The sequence below is a fragment of the Silene latifolia genome, chromosome Y, assembly GCF_048544455.1.
Source record: "Silene latifolia isolate original U9 population chromosome Y, ASM4854445v1, whole genome shotgun sequence".
Lineage (NCBI taxonomy): Eukaryota > Viridiplantae > Streptophyta > Magnoliopsida > Caryophyllales > Caryophyllaceae > Silene > Silene latifolia.
In genome coordinates this window covers 211,261,788-211,285,272 of record NC_133538.1, presented here as the reverse complement: position 1 = coordinate 211,285,272, position 23,485 = coordinate 211,261,788, and the positions used below count along the sequence as shown (strand labels likewise).

At 36.7% G+C, this 23,485-nt stretch overlaps 1 long non-coding RNA gene across 1 annotated transcript; it reads right to left on the bottom strand.

Annotated features, from left to right (window-relative positions):
* Window positions 1–237: 237 nt before the first annotated feature.
* Window positions 238–2,186, bottom strand: LOC141634354 (uncharacterized). Its single transcript, XR_012539077.1, has 3 exons — window positions 2,039–2,186; window positions 1,831–1,940; window positions 238–305 (listed from the first exon to the last, which is right to left on the bottom strand). It is a non-coding gene; the product is annotated as an uncharacterized LOC141634354 (long non-coding RNA).
* Window positions 2,187–23,485: the final 21,299 nt, after the last annotated feature.

Sequence of the window (23,485 nt, the reverse complement as noted above, 5' to 3'; positions counted from 1 at the left end):
TTGTAATTGGTTCGACTAGACAAAACCTGTAATTTCAAAAACTTTCCTAAACCAACCACAAACATTTCCAACATTCCCAAGAGGAGGGTGCCAAAACCTGCAATGCTAACGAACTAATTTACATGCCATAGCTAACGATAAGAAAATATAATAATACAACCCAAAGAAAAAGAGGGAGACATATGTCCCTTCAAAATATATACAAAACCAAAAGTCTAAAGGTTTACTATATAAATAGCCAAAACTAGGTCCAAGGTTCTCTTGCTCACTAGCTCGTCCGTGAACCCCAACTAAGCATCAAGTACCTGTCAATCGCATTTTATACAAACACGAAAGCCACAATTCAGTGGGGAGTAACTTCGAGTCCTCCCAGCCACGAATCGTCATATTTAATGTAACATGTAATGAAACAAGTAAACAACATGATAAATAATTCAATTATCAATTATTCTAACATATGAGTCCTAACTGTGAAACATATAACAAGCAGTAATCCAAACTTTATCAATTGTAACCGGCTTACATCTCACCTATTACAATTCATAAAATCACCATACAAGAAAGACAATATATCAAAGACAGGCATAAGTTCTTAGTACGGTCAATAGTCACTTTGTAACTCGAGTCTATACCACGAGGTAGGGAAGGTAATCGAACCGGTATCTTGGCTCAGCGGTTAATATTAATAAAACATGGCCAAGACACAACACAACCTTAGCCTAAAATCTGCGCAGACCTAGACATGCGGATACACACCACCGCACCCAAGACCCACAATTTTTCTAAAACAAAGTGAGTACCCTAAGGAGTCCACCAAAGGGTTGGCTAGTACTTAAGCTGACCACTTACTATCAAAATAAGTAACGAGGTCATGCCCCAACTTGGATATAAATCCACTAGTCAGGAACACAAAGGCTATTAAGCAGTGAACATATACTCGTCAGAGACTATAAAGACCTATCTATGACAAACACAACAACAACTTGCAAGAGATATTCACTACCCATTCCAATTCTAGCACTTTTAACAATATTAAAGGCTTTAGGGGAATCTAGGGCCATTTTTACAATATAAGAAGCTACTCAAATCAACTAACTACACATGTGAAACATAAATATAATAAATGGCCTAAAACAAGAAAAAGGCCGATTATCCAATTCATATAAAACTTCATCCAACCGAATTTTTACCCGCAACCCCACCTGCGACAGTGCGGGTTAAATTGCGGTGACCAATCACTCAATTAATCGACATCGAATCGATCAAAGGGACTAAGGCTCGATTTTCGCACAATCATCAAAACATTACAATTATAGTTATATAATTCATTTTGAGCCTAATCGTTACAATTTCATTTTATAATTTACCCTAGCATGTGCAACTACCAATATAAACCTAATTTTTACCATTAACATAATTTTTACTACTAATACGATTTAATTTAAAAGTGTACTCATATGTAATTTATACTAACTATAACAATAATGATCCCGAAATGACAAATATTGCATGAAAAACCGCGAAACAAACAAATAGTGACCCGGGCCGGCCGTGGGCCAGCCGTGGGCCTGCCGGGCTGCTGCCGGCTCGGCCTCTTCTTTGCCACCCCCACACCTCCATTTCTCCATTTTTGTTCAGTATAAGACCGTCTGAACCATAATTAATCGTTCCCAATACTAACATGTTAACTAAAACTAACAAAAATACATGGATTAAACATGCATGCAATCATTTTAACATGTGAAATTAACTACTTAATTAAAAATCACAAAAACATACAAAAATCAAAGCATGTGACGATTTTTCGTCGAGTAACTCAAAATATGTTACCTTAAGCTAGAAAATGAGCAATTAGCACCTTAAAACCCAAACCCTAACAAGCAACTATCCGCTATCTTCGACAATATACGAGTCCCCAAACTCGTCTTCCAATTCTTCACCTAAATAAACAATAAAAACACATTTATAAGTATAAATACCGAATTTGTGCCAAAATTTGTCTTAAAACAACTTCAAGAAAACTGAAATTAATACATACTAGGTTGTAGATCTCGACGAGGGGATTCCGGAAATATAAATTTTATGAAAATCCGTCAAGAAATGCGAAAGTTATGATGATTTTTGGCTTAAAAGCTTAAGTTTTATGTTAATGGTGTTTTTGGAATATGAAGGAAGATGATAGAAGAGAAAAATCAGAAAAAAGAAGGGAGGGGGAGAGGTGTCCGCGGGAAAGGAGAGAAAGAAAGGAAAGGTGCGGGTTTAGTCGGGATTTTTACGAGTCGGTTTTGGCTCGTATCTATAATAATTAAAACCGTTGGTCAAATGCAAATTCCGACAAGACCAAAGTTCTTAAACACGAGATTACAAGAAAATTGAATACTCATACGACCCATTTCCAAATTCGTTTACCCAACGTTCAAAAGAATTGTCATTCCCCCCCGATATGCCCTTATTTCGAAATAAAAAGTTTTACACAGATTAAACTATTTTTAAACATTTCGAAACTATCAAAATAAATACTTTTCTTCAAAATATAATAAAATTATATTTCTTTGAATTATTTTTACTTTAAATACTTAAATATCAAATTTTATTTGATTAATAAATTATTTTCGAAATATATTAACGGTCTGAAATTACGGGGCGTTACAATCACCCCTCCTTTTAAAAAGTTTCGTCCTCGAAACTTAGAAGGAGAAATTATAGTTATAAGAAAATATAGGTATCTTTTCAATGAAACGGTGATACTCTCGTTGATCAGACAAGAACATCCACATTCATATCAAGATATAAAAATATTTCTACACCAATAAATGAGAAAACCCATTATTGGGACGTCACCAACAACGAGATTCAACATTCACTAATGTCAAAACCATTAAAAATCATAAAAGTATTTTCAAAACTTCAGTTTAAAGTTCTATAGTAAGAATAATAATGAAAAGAGCTGTATGAATTTCATGAGGTAAGAATTGAAGTCGAACCTAAATGGGTGTCAAAGATAGAGTTTCATAGGTTACCAACATCAAACTTATGAGAGGAGTATGATGAAGTAAGGAAAAGAGGTATGAGCAGTAACGCTCATGATCAAGGAAGAAGGAAAATCAGACAACAAGAAAATGCCAGACACTTTTATCACAAACTACACAAATTCATTTGTTACCATCCATGTCCCAAAGTATCTCCTTTACCATTCTCATCATCGAACTTCACTTACTATGTCATCCACAAGTACCATGGCTTGTTTACTCCCTCATCTCACGACTTAATACTTCTAGTCTCCGATACCATAAATTAGAATCACATCTTTGAACTTACGAACTACATTGAACAACATTCCACCAAAATTCCCAAATTCAGATATGATTAAAAAGGTCAACCACGTGTTCTCAAATTTCGAAAGGTCAACAAGGGCTACTCTATACTAGATTTGGTCAACTCAAAAGGTTTAACAAACTAACTAATTCCAAAGTACGATACCAATCCATTAAGCAACGTCAATGTCCTATTGTATTCCTTTCAAGGCTTACAAGGATTAGGGCTAACTATCATTCCTTCAATTTTCCACAAGAAACATCAAGACTCTCAAATGAAGTAGCTCAGGTTCATTCCATCTTATGTACTAAGGTAGTACCCATGCTCAATCATCTATAACAAACAAGCTCTCAATAGTCATAAATCCCAAGGTGTTTCTCAACTCACTAGGCTCCCATATCAAGCACAACTAACAAGACTAACCAAAGGATCCCAAGTTATATTCTCCTATACAACTCAAACCTTAAACAATCAATTTCTCAACTCGTTCAAGCCCTCCAAAGTTACATTCTCTCAAAACCGGGTTCTCTTGACAAAGGGACTATCCTGCGGAATAAAAGGAAGGTGTCTACATGGACTTTGGTTATAAGGAGAAAACGAACCAAGGATGAATCAGGAGAAAGAATTGAAGAGTAGTTACCAAGGCGAGATAAGAGGAATTTGAAAGACGAATGAACAACGAAATTGGAAGATTAAGGTAAGATACACTGAATACGGAAAGAAATATCGAGAAAGTGGAAGCATTCTTCATTTGGCATAACCAACCTTTAACGGCACCAAAATTAATAACTAACAATCAACAAACCTAACAATTAGCAATCACAAACAGACTAGCACATAAAATCCTAACTCTACCCATCCTACCCATCTCTCAAGTTTATTATTTAAAGGTCAAGTGATTTTAGGTGCGGTGCACAAACGTGCGTCGGGAGCAAATAAGCTCTGATACCAACTGTGACACCCTAAAAATTAGCGATAAGTTAAGGCGTAAATTCTACGGAAAAACTGACAGGATATGTTTGTAATTGGTTCGACTAGACAAAACCTGTAATTTCAAAAACTTTCCTAAACCAACCACAAACATTTCCAACATTCCCAAGAGGAGGGTGCCAAAACCTGCAATGCTAACGAACTAATTTACATGCCATAGCTAACGATAAGAAAATATAATAATACAACCCAAAGAAAAAGAGGGAGACATATGTCCCTTCAAAATATATACAAAACCAAAAGTCTAAAGGTTTACTATATAAATAGCCAAAACTAGGTCCAAGGTTCTCTTGCTCACTAGCTCGTCCGTGAACCCCAACTAAGCATCAAGTACCTGTCAATCGCATTTTATACAAACACGAAAGCCACAATTCAGTGGGAAGTAACTTCGAGTCCTCCCAGCCACGAATCGTCATATTTAATGTAACATGTAATGAAACATGTAAACAACATGATAAATAATTCAATTATCAATTATTCTAACATATGAGTCCTAACTGACCAAACTAAACTATCATGTGAAACATATAACAAGCAGTAATCCAAACTTTATCAATTGTAACCGGCTTACATCTCATCTATTACAATTCATAAAATCACCATACAAGAAAGGGCAATATATCAAAGACAGGCATAAGTTCTTAGTACGGTCAATAGTCACTTTGTAACTCGAGTCTATACCACGAGGTAGGGAAGGTAATCGAACCGGTATCTTGGCTCAGTGGTTAATATTAATAAAACATGGCCAAGACACAACACAACCCTAGCCTAAAATCTGCGCAGACCTAGACATGCGGATACACACCACCGCACCCAAGACCCACAATTTTTCTAAAACAAAGTGAGTACCCTAAGGAGTCCACCTGGAGTAAAACTCTTAGGACTTGATTTTGGGACAAATAAGACTCGAAAACAAGAACTAACTTGGACAGAACTAGACTCAACAAAGGACTCGATTTGGACACTTAGATGGACTGTTTTAAGGACTAACAAACTATATAAGGACAGATTTAGAAGCTAATAAACGATTCAACCAAAGCAAGGCACGAAAACACTGTTTTGGACGAATATAAGATCCTAACTAGCTTGATAACTTTGAAAGAAAGCAATGGAAATAAGATTGTAATTTAAATGCTTATGAACTAAACATTCAAATAACAATTCCCACAATGACTTAAGGCAACAAAACAGAAACTTTGGGACTGTTTTGACACGAAAACAAGAACAAGTAACCGAGATATGACTTAAACTAGATCACGAAGCAGGTTTAAGCCTTGGAATTAAACTCAAGATCACGAAGCAAGAGCTTAATCCCGCCTTAAACACTAAGTAATGAGGGGTTTTCTGCACTAAGCAAGAAGAAAATTGATTGAAAACTTCAGTTTCAAACTCATATTTTAATTCACTCAAATCTGATTTTTACAATGAGAAATGAGCTCCTTAAATAGAGTCCTTGTTGCAATCCTAGCCATTCATCTAAAGTAGCATCTAAGGGCTCAAAAGAGCCTCCTAATACTCCAAGAAAAACGGCTCAAAGCCCTACACAAATCAGAAAACAAAAGGCTACAAGACAAATGAAAATAAAGAGGATTGTTGGTAATTGTACAAGCTTCCTTTGGCATGCTTCACTTATTTATCTTATAAAGACTTCTTGGGCAGCTGGTGGGGCTCGTCCATAAGGAGTATAAGACCCAAAATTGCAGCAAAAGGTCCCTTAAAGCTTGCCTAGACAAAATAAGAAAGCTTGAAAGCGATGGTTGTGCTTCTCTCCAAAACCGTGCCCATTGGACCACCCGGCTGTTTGTTCTCTTTAGCACCAGATTTAATCCTCTTCAAGACTTAATATACTAGGCAAAAAGGCTCTAAACTCATCATAGAAGAGTCTTAGGCCGGAAAATGGCATGTGTTCTTAGACGGAATTGGAATTGGACCTCATTTTAAGAGATGGCCCAAAACCGTGGAAAATGGAGCTTGGTGTTGTTGCTATTTTTGCTTCACCACCAAAGGGTTGGCTAGTACTTAAGCTGACCACTTACTATCAAAATAAGTAACGAGGTCATGCCCCAACTTGGATATAAATCCACTAGTCAGGAACACAAAGGCTATTAAGCAGTGAACATATACTCGTCAGAGACTATAAAGACCTATCTATGACAAACACAACAACAACTTGCAAGAGATATTCACTACCCATTCCAATTCTAGCAATTTTAACAATATTAAAGGCTTTAGGGGAATCTAGGGCCATTTTTACAATATAAGAAGCTACTCAAATCAACTAACTACACATGTGAAACATAAATATAATAAATGGCCTAAAACAAGAAAAAGGCCGATTATCCAATTCATATAAAACTTCATCCAACCGAATTTTTACCCGCAACCCCAGCCCTGCGACAGGTACGGGTTAAATTGCGGCTGACCAATCACTCAATTAACTGACATCGAATCAGTCAAAGGGACTAAGGCTCAGTTTTCGGCACAATCATCAAAACATTACAATTATAGTTATATAATTCATTTTGAGCCTAATCGTTACAATTTCATTTTATAATTTACCCTAGCATGTGCAACTACCAATATAAACCTAATTTTTACCATTAACATAATTTTTACTACTAATACGATTTAATTTAAAAGTGTACTCATATGTAATTTATACTAACTATAACAATAATGATCCCGAAATGACAAATATTGCATGAAAAACCGCGAAACAAGCAACGGGCTGACCCGGGCCAGCCGTGGCCCAGCCGTGGGCCTGCCGGGCTGCTGCCGCCACCCCCACACCTCCATTTCTCCATTTTTGTTCAGTATAAGACCGTCTGATTCATAATTAATCGTTCCCAATACTAACATGTTAACTAAAACTAACAAAAATACATGGATTAAACATGCATGCAATCATTTTAACATGTGAAATTAACTACTTAATTAAAAATCACAAAAACATACAAAAATCAAAGCATGTGACGATTTTTCGTCGAGTAACTCAAAATATGTTACCTTAAGCTAGAAAATGAGCAATTAGCACCTTAAAACCCAAACCCTAACAAGCAACTATCCGCTATCTTCGACAATATACGAGTCCCCTAACTCGTCTTCCAATTCTTCACCTAAATAAACAATAAAAACACATTTATAAGTATAAATACCGAATTTGTGCCAAAATTCGTCTTAAAACAACTTCAAGAAAACTGAAATTAATACATACTAGGTTGTAGATCTCGACGAGGGGATTCCGGAAATATAAATTTTATGAAAATCCGTCAAGAAATGCGAAAGTTATGATGATTTTTGGCTTAAAAGCTTAAGTTTTATGTTAATGGTGTTTTTGGAATATGAAGGAAGATGATAGAAGAGAAAAATCAGAAAAAAGAAGGGAGGGGGAGAGGTGTCCGCGGGAAAGGAGAGAAAGAAAGGAAAGGTGCGGGTTTAGTCGGGATTTTTACGAGTCGGTTTTGGCTCGTATCTATAATAATTAAAACCGTTGGTCAAATGCAAATTCCGACAAGACCAAAGTTCTTAAACACGAGATTACAAGAAAATTGAATACTCATACGACCCATTTCCAAATTCGTTTACCCAACGTTCAAAAGAATTGTCATTTCCTCCCCCCCCCCCCCCCGATATGCCCTTATTTCGAAATAAAAAGTTTTACACGGATTAAACTATTTTTAAACATTTCGAAACTATCAAAATAAATACTTTTCTTCAAAATATAATAAAATTATATTTCTTTGAATTATTTTTACTTTAAATACTTAAATATCAAATTTTATTTGATTAATAAATTATTTTCGAAATATATTAACGGTCTGAAATTACGGGGCGTTACACTAAAGCGGTGAACTACGATAATTATAATTGACACGGTCGATATACTCGATTAAAAATGATAATGCATGTTTTAGTTATGGCGATTTAGCGATGCATGCAACATATAAATAAAATGCAAAGCATAAATAAAATCCTAGTATGGCCTTCCTATAATAGTAAATCTAATAAACTATTACAAATTCGGAAACCAACTTCTTTGCTCCCTTGAACTTCGGTCTTGGCACGCATTTCAAGGCAACATTCTTTAATGGATCGCCTTCTCGAGTGGCACCGTCATCAAGGATCTCCGGAATAAATAAATTACATAATAAATTACATAATTTCCTATTATACATTTGTAAATAAAATAACAATAAATCTATTAAATTACAAAACGGTGATACGAGATCACAATAAATTACAACCGAATCGATATTCCCATACATTTCGGGTAATATCAATTAAAAACTAAGGCCATACTAAGTAAAATTACATAATTCAAAAATTACATAAAATAAAATTATGACAATCATAAATAAAATTCAGCATTATAATAAGTATGAACATGCCCAATTTTATGCTAAATCGCCTTTAAGGAGCCAATATCGTATATTAATCGGTTTTTACGGATTTGCGTGATTTAACCTTTTAAAAATCACAATAATTACATAAAATCATATTTATGTACTAGTTAATTACCCTAACCATCTAAGGACTCAAAATTAGTCTCCACTAACATATTGACAATAATAAACTTATATTTCTTAATATTGTTCATAAAAGGACTTAAAATTACAATATAATGCCATAAACTTCAAATAAATCATAAAAATTTCAAATAAATTTGAAATTTGAAATTTTAAACTCGTGAACATTCTGGAAAAATACCATGACACTCATAATGTTCAAAAATTTAGGTTAAAAATTTTGAAATTTATCGAGAAAAACAATGTTGCGGTTTATCGGATTTATCAATTATAACCATAAAAATATGAGAAAAATTATTTTTATCAACTTTTCAATTTTATATCTGAAAGATGTGATAAAATGCAACATGTGACGTTTTTCCTTAGTTATGAAGTATGTTTTAGCAATTTTTACTAATTAAAGTCACTATTTATGTGATTTTTCATCAAAAATTCATAAATCAGGCATAAAGACTTCATTATAGCCAATTATTTTACACACATCTTGTAAAATTTCATGTGACAGCATACTAAATTTCTATGACCAGATTCGAAATATAACTCATATTAACCTATTTTCTCATTTAAATTCGAATTTAACATGAAAAAGCCATATTTCGAGCATAACAAATCATTTTATCATGACAATTTACAGGTCATTAAAACATAATATATGTGAAAACATATCCAAAAACCACTGGAAAAATTTAAGTTTTGCTATTTTTCGTCCAAAAATGACATTTTTATCATAAAAATCACATTTTAATGCCATTATTATATAAAATGAACAATAAAATCCATAAGTTAAACCAAAATATCCTAAAACATTTTAGGACCAGAAATTTTAACATGCATAATAAGTTTCGTGATATATCATAATAAACACAAATTTATAAGTTTTGTTTGTTAATCTTAGAACTCGGAAAAACAATAACCGATTTGCATGCAAACAACCTAAGGCTCTGATACCGCTTATTGTAAAAATATGAATCTCATTATACTCAACATATTCATATATGTTACAATTTAATTTAGTCATAAAATTAATTTAGATCTTATGCATGCAAACATAATTAGAAATAGAGAAGAAATCGTTATTCTTACAATGGATTTTCGGATTAAAAAGGCCACCAACAAGATCTCCTTCTTGTTAGTTCTTGAGCATTCCAAATAATGGATGAACAAAGATTGAAGTATAGAATCTCTCCCAAAAGTGAATACCCAAGGAATACTCTTAAAGACTAAAATAATATGATCTAGTATTAGGATTAGTCTTACTTAAATTTGGTATCGAACATGTTTAAATCTCATTTTAAGAATACATGTGGGATGTAATATTTTTACAGTCAACTGGTCCACACATATCGGTAATGATTGGCTGACTAGAGTTTGACATTACTGTCGTGCGACGGTGGTGATCAGTTGATCCCCTTAGGTCAAACCTATAGGGAAATACACTTAATTGATTATTTAATTAATCGTATGCTGATACGAGTTAATTAAATTGCTTAAAATTGACTGAAGATCTTGTGAGTAAAATTAACGTGTCTTACTGTAATTCGATTATATTAGATACGGTCTAAGTAATTAAATTGTTTTATTACTTGGATAAAATTACTGTTTACGAAACAATTGAAATAGAAATTGAATGAATAATTTATTATAAATACAAGACGTTGTAATTTATAATTTGATAAACCGTTTTGGTACAAGTAATTACGAATTACTAGTCAATTTTGTAAATGACATATTTTATGAGTATGTTGATTTTTAATATGTTAAAAATACATTACATTGTGACATGTCATGTAACATGTTTCATGTGACAAAATTGACAAATGACAAAATAAAATGGACTACCCATTTTATTTTAAGTATGCCGAAATAATGGAGGGAGTGTAAGATTTATATTGTGTTTTTATCTTAAGTGGAAAACATCATGATTATATCTAACTAGTAGCCATGCAAACCTAGCTTTTGAGAAGAGCAAAAATAAAAGGTATTGGGCATGCTACCCAAGGCCAATTATTTCGTCCACCATAGGTGAAAAGAAAAGAGTTTTTCTTTTCAATTTATTCATTCATCATTTTTCCATAAAATTTCTAGTGTAAGAAATGATACTCTCTCTATCTTTTGGGAAAATTCTAGAGAAGTAAAAACTCACTCATCTATTCTCTCTCAACCGAAAACAAGAGAGAACAAGTAAATATTTTGTGTCAAAAATTTAAGTAAGACTAATCCTAATACTAGATCATATTATTTTAGTCTTTAATAATATTCCTTGGGTATTCACTTTTGGGAGAGATTCTATACTTGAATCTTTGTTCATCCATTATTTGTAATGTTCAAGAACTAACAAGAAGGAGATCTTGTTGGTGTCCTTTTTAATCCGAAAATCCATTGTAAGAATAACGATTTCTTCTCTATTTCTAACTATGTTTGCATGCATAAGATCTAAATTAATTTTATGACTAAATTAAATTGTAACATATATGAATATGTTGAGTATAATGAGATTCATATTTTACAACAATTACAAGATTAAAATGAGATTAAGATTGCATAAGAAGAACATGCTAATATAATTAGTACAATGGGGTATTTATACTAAGGATTAGGTACATAAATTAGGGTTACTAAGGGCTTAAATGACGATTAAGACCCTTAAGAAAAGTTGAGGAAGTGCTCCTCTGAAAGGATATGCTCATCTCTGCTTTGTTAGTCTTCAAGGAATATGTGCATCCCGAGTGGATCAAGGGATAAGACGTATTGCACTGTGAAGGAATCCGAGCGGCCAGATGGTCGGGACGAGCAGATTGTAGAGGTCCAGGACGAGCGGACTGGGTGGTGGGACGCTCAGATTCTGGAGGGCTAGGACGAGCGTCCCGAGGCTGCGACGAGCGGATAGTAGCTCAGCAAGCTTCTTCTTCATTTCTTCTTTTCTTCTTCCAACAATCCTCAAGGATTTTGTTGGGGATGCAAGGATCTTCTCATCATTGCCCATCTACTACATTATTTACATAGGCCTTCTAGTCTTAAATTGCCTTAAATTAAATCACCTCTTGAGTATAAAATTTTTGGATTGTAATGCTATGGCTTTTATGCAATAAAGTCGATTTGGGACTACTCGCAATTGATCATTCAGTAGGTCATAATTCTATTACTTTCGTAAAGTAACATATTAACAATAAGACATGTGTACTATACTCCCACTCTATCTTAATAGATTATAGTTCCATTACTTTCAAAAAGTAACACATTAACTATTACTTTCAAAAAGTAACACATTAACTATAAGACATGTTTATGACGATCTACTCCCACTCTATCTCTTAGAAATACATCTATCTTCTTAAGAGATAGCTTTGTGAGCTACAAATATATATGGTGAAGTAATACAAGTTCGTCTCGACTGATGGGTTAGCTCATAAATAGACCAGCTCTATTATGGCAGTTTGATTCATGTAATATGCGGGTCTGATCCATGTCATTTGTTAAATAGACTTGCTATTTTAGGTATCTCCAGGTTGACCTTTCGTTTAAAATAATGTGCCCGTTTTGGACTGCAAATCCCCAAAAGTGAGTTCGACATGTGAGGTGGGAGTCACTTTAAAGGATTACGGCATGATTTCTGGTCTGCCGTGCGGGACCGAAGAGGTGGTGCGGCCGGAAACTGCCATGAGGGCGGACTCGGCCGAGGCGAGGAGATTGATCGGCTGGAACTTGTCGCCGAAGGCTGTTACCATGCCGGGTTTAATACCCAGTTCCTACGTTCGAGACTACTTTGTGGGGAAGACCCCGGCGCTGGTGACGATTGATGGGAGGGAGACGGCTCCTCCTCCCTGTACAGCTGAGCAGAGGACTCGTCTGTGGCTCTGGTGGTTTCTGTTTTCGATTTACCTCGGAGACAAGGGCGAGAGGCTGTCGACGAAGCTTCTTCCCTTCCTTTCTGACCTGAGTTCCCTAGGACGTTGGGACTGTGTCACTGCTGGTTTCGCGGTCCTCATCCGCTTCATGAGGGTCATGGTTCGTCCGGAGTTGATGGAAAAGGGGACTTCTCCTGGTGCTGTCGGACCTGGACTACTGCTGGAGGTATGAACCTACCTTTAGACCAAAGTAAATTCCTTTCTTTATCAAATTACGAAAGATCGTCATTGATTATTTTGTTTTACAGGCGTGGGTGTACTCCTACTTCCCGAGTCTCGCGCCCAAGAGGACGGAGTCCGGAGAGGGCCTATCCCGTGGTGAGGGATTGGGTGATGTGCCGAACGAAGAGCAAGCGTTCTTCTCACAACGTCTACCGGCGGGACGTGAACGCTCTTCAGGTGAGTAGCGTGAGTATCTCACCTATATTTGCTCGTGCTTCTTATATTCGCTTTTAGTTGATCATAGGAATGATCCTTGCTTTATCTTGTCACAGTGGGTGCCCAGACCTTGGGCGGAGTACGCCGGAGCGCCTCCTTTCGTGGCTGAGATCCTTCGACCTAGGAGCTCGAGTCGACTGCTGTTGAGGACGTCGATGGGTCCTGTGTTGTACTTGGGCGAGCGTTTGGCTTGTCAGTGCTCACGGGACGTGTTGATGGTTCCCGTCGATCCTCCTAGGACGATGTTTAGGGAGCCTTCTGAGGCTGAGAGGGAGGCGGACTTGGGTGGTGCTAGTGGTGACGACCTTCTTCTCCTTGGCGAGGACTACTCGGCGTTCCTTTACGGGAGGTTGGCGTACTGGCCGGTGGTGGTGAGTATCTTTTATTTTTCCTTTTGATTTGATTTTTTTTGAGAATCATGATGAAAGATCATCGATTGATGAGAACCATTTGTCTTTGTAGGAGGTCGAGGCGGCGGGCATCGAGCCCCCAGAGTACCCGGAGACCCTCGAGTACACTGACGTGACCGGGAGGACGACGATCTCCGAGCTGCGTGACTTTGACGTAGCTGTGACGGATGCTGGCCTGGACGACTGGCAGCATCTGATTCGGAGGGTGAGCCTCTAACTTGTATAACCTTTTGTGTAAGAACACACTTGATTGAGTTTGTTAATGTGTTGAGAATTTCTTTTTCAAAATGCAGGTTGTGCCGTCTCGGTTTGTGGCGTTGTGGAGAGTGGCCAACCGGCTGCGAGCTACTGCCGTCGAGGCGCTTGTCGGCGGCCGAGGTCGTCAGGTATGAATCTTACGCCTATTTCATTTTTGATTTTTTTTTGATTTTTTGATTTCGCTTGAAACAATTGACATGAGCCAATTTATTGTTTACAGGGTGACCGCGGGCTGGAGCAAGAGTTGACCCAGTCTCGGGAGGAGACAGCTCGCGTGTTGAGGGAGCTCGAGGTTCGGGATGCCGAGATCGCCGCTCTTGTGGCGAGAGTTGCAGAGTTGGAGGGCGCCCAGCATTAGTTTTGTGTAGCTTTTGTCGTATTTTGCACATTTGTACATTGATTTTGAACATTTTTGGACTTTGTTTGGGGCTCGAGCCCCCAGTTTGTTGTACATTTCCTTCATTTGGTACATATACGATGGCCTGAGCGCCTTTGCTGCTGGATTGTGTTGCTTGTACCTGCAGGTTAGTTTCGAACAGGTTTGGTAGATGACGGTTTACGCCGTCATGCTGCCGAAAATTACATAGAAAACATGCAAAATGTACATTTGTATATACATGTGGCCTTGATTAGCGCAAAATGAGAGACTCGAGAGAATGCAAAAAAAATGCAAAAATTTCGCCGAAAATGACCGGACGGTAGGGAGGGTTACCCCCTAAAAAAAGAAAAAAAAGGAAATTTATAAGTTAGACATGTAGAAATGAAATTGAGAAATTAATATATACATGTTGAGATTCGTTAAAATAAACGAACTAAAATGAAGATTACTTCCTAAAAAACGAAAATGAAATTTATATATAAAAAACATGAGAATGAAATTTATTTCCTAAAAATGAAAATGTGCGCATGTGGTAAAAATGGCGAAAATGTCGATGTCGTCTTGAAATGCGTGCCCGCGGAATTAGGAAGCTTGAAACATGGTAATCTTCCCGTATTTACCAAAATAATAACCCGTAGGAATAGGAAATTATTCGTCATGGAATTAGGAAAGATCCAACGCGGGAAATTACAGAAGTGAAACTGAGGAAGAGGCGCAGCATGAGCTGCGTCCCTTTGAAGAGGCGCAGCGGGTGTCTGCGCTGTTCCCAAAGTGTTCTATTCTGACGGATTTTTGGAAACAGCAATTAGTATAAATAGAAACGTCGATAGAGCTTTTATTCACACAAATCTTCCGTATCTTCTTCGTCTAAATACATAAAATTCTCAAAACAAAATTTTCATCATGAATACTTTGGAGATACGCTTGAAGGAATGGACCAACGAGTTTTCAAATATTGAGAAGCATGATATGGGCTCTTATAATTTTGGATCGCTGTTGAGTTTGAAACTCATCAAGGTTGTGAAACCGTTCTTGGATGCTTGCCTTGACTACTGGGACCCGAACTACCACGTTTTTTTGTTCCCTGGAGGTGATATTTGCCCTTTTCCTGAAGAAATTGCTGCTATTGGTGGATGGGACCCCGAACATTTGCCTGCTATTCCTTCTACTTCTCAGGGGTACAAAAGCAAATTTAGAGATTTGCTCGGATTGACTAGACTTGAGGTGGACCGTCTAGTTACCTCAAAAGGTGTGAGAATGTTGGACTTCATAGATCGATTCATCAACAGGGCTGACCCCACCGTTTCTCATGTTGCTAGGCGAAGGGCATTTGGCTTTTGCTTGTTGCATGTGTATGTCTTCCAGGGGCATGTTGATGAAGACTTGAGAGGTGATCCCCGTCTTTTGGGCCTTGTTGAGCAGATGGAACTGCGTAGGAGCCCAGCTTGCTTATGCTTAGGAGAGATTATTTTGGGCTTGGATAATAGGAAATCCAACCGTGATCTGCCATTCTTGGGGAGTCCCGTCATTCTGCAGGTAAAAGATATCTCTTTTTTTTTTTTTTTTTTTTTTTCGTTTTTTCTGTTTCGTTCGTTTTTTTTTTTTTTTTTTTTTCGTTTCGTTCGTTTTTTTTTTTCGATGTCTAATACCTGCTTTTGGTAGGTTTGGCTTATGGAGCAGCTCCGATTGATCGAGCCCCCAGTTCATGCGCTTTCCTATCATGCCCGTTCGATTGCGATGAGGACGCGGTTGTACATGGTGGACTTCACCCGGGTCTGTGATTATTGGAAGAGCAAGCTGAAGAGTGATGATGGTCTCTTGATTAGGTGGGTCGTTCCGTGGTGGCACCTCAAGTCCGTCACTGGTGTGACACCCTCACTTATCGTAAGAATCAAAATTCTTTCAAAAGTTTCAAATAAAATTTTCCGACAGAACCAGATTCTCATCAAAGGAACGGAAGTGCTCTCGTTGCGCATTCAAGAACATCACATTCCAAATCCAAGATAAGGTTAAAGGCAAATCATTTGTATAAATCAAAAATCAAAATACTTTCGAAAACATTAATGAAGAGTTTTCAAAAGTATAAGTCTCATTCATGGAACGAAATTGCTCTTGTTGTGCACACAAGAACGCTAACCTTCCAAGTCAAAGACAAATTTAAAACCGAAAATCACTCGTCGACAAGAGTAGAACAAGTTATTAAACGTTTCTAATAACGAGTTCTAACATCCGATCAACGTTAAAATCAAAAGAAAAGGTAATCTACTCAAATTTTCTTTTGCAAAAAAGCCAAAATAGAAATAAAGGTTTCACTTTTAAACCCAATTGGGGGTCAAATCCCTGAAAGTGTAACATTAAACTTTGACAAAGAAGTCATAAATAGATCAAAGTTAACAAAAATTGGACAAAACTTAACCAAATCTCGGGTCTAGTAATTAAAAATTACGATAAATGAATTTATATTCAAGGAAGGAATAGGGAACTAAATCAAATTTTCATTTTCAGATCTTTAAAAATAGGTTAGGTTTGCAGAAGTGACATAAACTTTTAAGAATGAATCGAAACTGGTAGCTTGAAAGTTTAGAAGTTGTACAAAAAGGAAAGTAACTTAGATAGCATAAAAACAATGTATGTTAAGAGAGCTCAAACTTAAGCAACAAGAGAGCTATAATGAATTTCATAGGGTAGAAATTGAAGTCAAAATTACAAGGATGTCAAAGATAGAGTTTCACAAGATACGAGTGTCAAACTTAAAGGAGGAGCAAGATGAAGCGAGAAAAAGAGATATGAACGGTAACGCTTATGATCAAGGAGAAAGGAAAATTAGACAACAAGGAAACGTCAGATACTCAAATCTCAAACAACAATGTCATCACTCCACTAAGGAAACAAAGGGTAATAACCAGGTCAGGAAATGATAGGAAATTTAAAAAGAAATATATGAACATGTCAAGATGTGAGACTAAAACAGTCGAATCATAAAGATAACTAGTTAACAACCAGTAAGAGATATTAGAATTAGGGAGGTATTCAAGACAAGGAAAAAACGAGTAAACTTTTATACTTAAGAATCAAATCCAACCAAGGTATGAACGAAAGGGAGGAAAACGATTAAAGGTATGAAAGAGGATTTTAAGGCTTAAACCATACGCTTCCTAAAACTTAAGGTTCTCTCTAACAAGGTCATGCCTATTATGGTATTGTACCTTCATGACAAAACGACCAAATCCCAAACAAGGGTCAAGGTAAAATAAACGCTCGTTTAAGGGGTGATAAATCGGTTAGATACTTCTTCTACTTATCTTATCACATATTAGGATTTCCCTAAAGCAAATCTACCACTCAAGTATAAAAGCATCTCTGTATCTCAAGAACTCGACACAACCTCAATGTTTTAAAAACCAAAGAATAAATTGACAAAGACTTCTCAACAAAGTTCTCAAGAAACAACTAACACCAAATCACATTCCCAATCTATACGAGATTGTTAACATCTAAAAATGGGTTTTCTTCCAAATTCATATTCTAAACTTATCTCATGTTTACTCCTAAGGTGACGACGCTCAACCTACTAAGCTTTCAAATCCCAAACATAAACAACAAAGCCAAGTTCTATAACTTTAATCACATAGGCAACTCATTCCTAAATCCACCAATCGATTATACTTACTTTGTCAAGGAACTAGGTATAAGAATCACTAAGTATGTCTCATCACCTTACCTAAGTCTTTCTAACATCACGACTTCTCAAAGCCAGGGTTAAGGGTCAGACACAAACAATCTCCTCAAAAGTCGAATTTTCCAACCCAAGTCAACATTCCTCACAAGAAGGGGTACTATCAAATGGCGTTAAGGGAGGATAAGCAAGGAACAAAAGACAAGTTAGGAGTACAAGCGTAGCTTTTAAAGTAAAACAGAAGGGAGTTTAGAAGGAGGATAAGCACCAAGAGATTAAGAATAAGGCGAGATACAAAAAGAACGAGAAACATCTTCAAGGAAGTAGAAGCATTCTTCAAAGGTTGAACAAATCTTCAATCCTCAGCAATAGGCACTAACTCTTGATCTTCGTAAAATATAAGTGTCCTTTCAATGGAACGGAGATACTCTTGGCGATCACTAAAGAACATCAATATTCAAATTCAAAGACATAAAAATACATTTTTACACCAACAAATGATAAAACTAATTATCAGACGTCTCCAATAACAAGTTTTAACACTAATTGACGTTAAAACCAGTGAAAAACATTAAAATATTTTCAAAACCTTTAGTTCAAATTTTTTTTTTTATAATAAGGGTAATAACTCCATTAGCTATAGATAAGCTCACGGTCATTGATCCAAGAACGCAATAATTATTAAATGACAATCAACAAACAGGTTAGTACCTAACAAAGAGCAAACACAAAGAGACTACAACATAAGGTCCTAAGTCTACCCATCTTACCCATCTCTCAAGTTTATTATTTTAAGGTCGTTATTTATATTGGGGTGCACAAACGTGCGTCGGGAGCAAATATGCTCTGATACCAACTGTGACACCCTCACTTATTGCGGAAAAGTAAACACGTAATTTTAGAATAAAACTGCATGGATATGTTTGGAATAGGTTCAATTGGGTAAAAACCTGTAATTTTAAAACCTGAACCTGTTATAAAGATATCCAAATTGGAAGGTGTCAAACATACAAGGTCTAACTAGAAGTGTCATAACATAACCATCGCTAAAGTCGCGAATAGCAAATTATACAACCAAATGTAAAGAGGGAGACTTATGTCCCTAAAATGTATGTGACATAAAAAGTGTTTAAGGGTCACAATAAAATAAAGCCAATCTAGGTTCCAAGGTTACTTTGCTCGCTAGCTCGTCCATGTACCCCATATATGCATCACCTACATTGTCATTCGCATTTTATACAAATACGAAAGCCACGATCGGTGGGGGAGTAACTCCGAGTTCTCCCGACCACGAAAAATGTCATAATTAATATAACATGTAAACATAAGAATATGAATACGAATCACACAATGCCTTAGCATATAGATGCTAGACAATCGTGCTTATCATGTGAACAACAATATAACACCACATAGTCCTAGCATGTGAATACTAGACCGACTCATATTACACTATCATGTGAATCACATAACATCCAGGAATCCAAACTCTATCAACCATAGCCGGCTTGCATCTCACCTTCTATGATTCATAGAATCATCAAACAAGAAAGGGCAATATATCAAAGACAGGCATAAGTTCTTAGCACCGTCAATAGTCACTCTGTAACTCGAGTCTATACCACGAGGTAGGGAAGGTAATCGAACCGGTATCTTGGCTCAGAGGTTCTATCAAAACATGGCCAAGACACAACACAACCCTAGTCCTAAATCTGCGCAGACCTAGACATGCGGATACACACCACCGCACCCAAGACCCACAATTTTATAAAACCATGTGAGTACCCTAAGGAGTCCACCAAAGGGTTGGCTAGTACTTAAGCTGACCACTTACTCTCAAAATAAGTAACGAGGTCATGCCCTAACTTGGATATAAACCCACCAAGTCAGGAACACAGAGGCTATTAAGCAGTGAACATACACTCGTCAAAGACTATAATGACCTATCTACGATGAAGGCCGAAATACTCACCTAGGACCTAGTCCCAGCTAGTCCCAGCTTGAATACTTTAGCCCACACCACACAAGACAAGTAGGATACCCAATTAACCATAAGAGGGGCAAAGAGTCCAACTTACCAACATAAATGCTAACATTCTATCATGTGAAAGGCTATATAAATGTCTATTCAAATGAGACAATCCAATCATATCCTCAATGTCATCAATAACCAAATTATAGCTAACCATCAATATCATAGTCCATGAGAATAAACTACAATGGCTAAAGGCAAACAAGACTCAAGCATAAGGCATCCAAAGCATCCAACAACCAACATGTGAAATGATAATTACAAATATCAAGGCATAACATAAAACCTCCAATAACAACCAATCTTACCTCAAAGACAAACCCTCGACCAGAGTCCCGCGACGGTCATCGGTCAAATCGAGGCTGACCGGTTTAAACCTAGTTTGACCAAACTCGTTCGGTCAATCCGCCCAAATTTCCTCGAGTCTTTGCCTACTTTGGCCCAAATCATAAAATTTATCACAATATAATTCTCATGCTATTTCTAATTTCTATCATGTGAAAAACGAAAGTAACACATTATCAATCACCTAAACACTTAACAAACAACATGCACAACATTAACTACTAATGTGACATTAATTCGTCGAGTAACTCGGAATAGTTACCTTACGCTAGCAAAGAGACAAGTAATAACTTGAGAAAGCTTCTAAAACCCAAAATTACTCTTCATCTTCAACCACATATGAGCCACCTAAAATAATTATGTGAAAGGACGATATTAACGAATTATCTTTATATAAAATATGAGACGGAAATTAATTTAATTATATTTTAAATAAACCAAACTAGCGTCAAAACAATTTATGGACACGGCTCAAAAGTTATTATGACAACCTCAAACTCGGCCTAACCACCAACTACACATGGCCTCAAACTCGTGACTTAGCTAGGCCACGGCCAAAGCCACGGCTAGGCCACTGGGAGTCCGACACGACCACCACCCGACTACCCATAGCCACCCTTCACCCTACTTCATAACCTGACCCCAAAATCAGTCCAAAACAGAACCCAAAAGATGCCTAAGTTCGACCCCAACTCCAGTCTTCAAATGCAAAGTGAAAACCCACGATGACGACTCTCGTCCCCCGCCCAAAACAGTACCAATCGTCCCCTTAAGGCTCCATTCTCGCGCCTAAAAATGGTCCTAGTGAGCCAACTAAGTCCGCATTTAAAACGGTTTTAGAGCGGAAATCCACAAGTATAAAGCAACTCAAAAACAGACCCTAAAGACTACAAAAATCGCCCAACACAGAGTCCAAATTAGTCCAAAACAATCCCTACATGTCAGGATACACCGTCTCAACTATAAAACACACCAATTATCACCCAAAACAATCCATACATGTCAAAGATACACCGTCTTAAATATACCACTTACTAGCTAGCATCCCAAATGATCCCTAGAGGTCGGTATACACCGTCTCAATCATCTCCACATATCGGTATACACCGTCTCAACTATACAACTGACTAATTAACATCCATAAGGATCCCTATATATAATTATACACCGTCTTAATTATAAAACAGACTAACCAAAGATTCAAATAAACATATTTTACAAGTAATATCGAGTAATCTATAATTGTTACCTTTTTCCGATTGAACTAATCATTTATGACTAACAAATCTTCTACAAGACCGTCTATCTTAGCATCTACAATCGTCTTATAATAAATAAAGCAGAACGTATAAATTGGGTTTGTAAAAATACATGACGAAAATGAATGTTACTTACATCGGAATGACGAGAACGACGAAAGGAGCGCTATGGAACAAAAATAGTTAAAAACGGATGACAAACGGAGTGACGATATCGATTTTGAAGATCCAAAAACTGAAACAGGGAAAAAAATATGAAGAAAGAAGAAACGAGAAGAAGAAAGAGGCGTGGAAGTGGGGGAGCAGCTTGCCTGCCTGCTATTTATTATACGTACGTTTCTTCATCGTTAAGAAACTTCGATAGTTATTAAAACCGTTTCGAGTTAAATTTAACCGTATTAAGTAAAAGTTTCAGTAATAAAACGGAATCAATAATAAATAAATTTAATGAATGAAAATAAAATAAACTCAGCTAGTTAACGTAAATAATACAATATCAGCTTGAATCGGAATTATTAGCGATTTTTACAAAACTAAGTTGGCGGATATTAATAAAAATTGCTAATTTAGTGAAATAAGCTCAAAATAGCTAATTGGACGGTTTTGTTCCCAAAATCCATCTCGGGTTCACTTAAAACAACTTTCATAAGGACTCGTAAAGAAACGGAAATTATTAAATAAATAAACTCGAACTAACTTCAATAAACTCGAACTAACTTTAAATAAACTTATTAATGATTATTAAAATTAACGTATCGAATTATGATGAAATTAATTAATTAGCTAAGCATATATATATAAATCGTTAAATGATGTAATTAAATTCAAAATAGCAATTAAAAGAATTTTATCCAACTTAATAAAATACGGGGTGTTACAATCACCCCATCTTTTAAAAAGTTTCGTCCTCGAAACTTGAAAGTATAAATGAAAGGTTATAAAAATAAAACTGAAATTGGAATCGGTAACCAAAACATTTAAAAGGTCACTTATCGTAAGAATCAAAATTCTTTCAAAACTAGAAATGGTCCGGCCCAATTAGGTTTGAATTTTCCCCGTGGGTCAACAGGTAAGAGAGCTCTAACCGATTTAAGCACCAAGTCTCCTTCTTTGATGTTCCTTGGCCTAACCCTTTTGTTGAAAGCCCGTTTGATACGTGCTTGATATGTTTGGACATTATGCAAGGCACGCAGCCTACGTTCATCAAGGAGGATGAGTTCTTCATATCTATCCCTTTTCCAATCGGCTTCCGGGATTTGACTTTCTAGTAAAATACGCAAGGATGGTATTTCTAGCTCGACTGGTTGTACAGCTTCCATGCCGTAGGTTAAATAGAAAGGAGTAGCCCCGGTGGGCGTCCTGACAGATGTACGATACCCCCATAAAGCAAAGGGTATCTTGCTTGGCCAATCTCTGTAGTTGTCGATCATTTTGTTGAGGATCGTGACAACATTCTTGTTTGCCGCCTCTACCGCGCCGTTAGTCTGTGGTCTATAGGGCGAAGAGTGGTGATGCTTAATCTTGTATTTGGCTAGCAATTGCTCGGTCTCAGCTTGGAAATGTGATCCGTTATCGCTAATGATTTCGTGTGGGCAACCATACCGACAGATGATGTTGTTTTGTATGAACTTTGCCACATTTTTAGCTATAAGACCAGTGTAGGAAGCCGCTTCTACCCATTTGGTGAAATAGTCAATCGCTACTAGAATGAAACAGTGACCTCCTGTTCCGGCTGGGGTTATCTTCCCGATTATGTCAATTCCCCATGCAGAAAATGGCCAAGGAGATGTCATTGTATAGAGCAATGAAGGAGGGACATGTTGTACATTCCCGAAGATTTGGCAGTTGTGGCAATGTCTTACGTATTTGATGCAATCGGATTCCATTGTGGTCCAATAATATCCCAAACGTGTGATTTTCTTTGCCATCATGGGCCCACTCATGTGAGGACC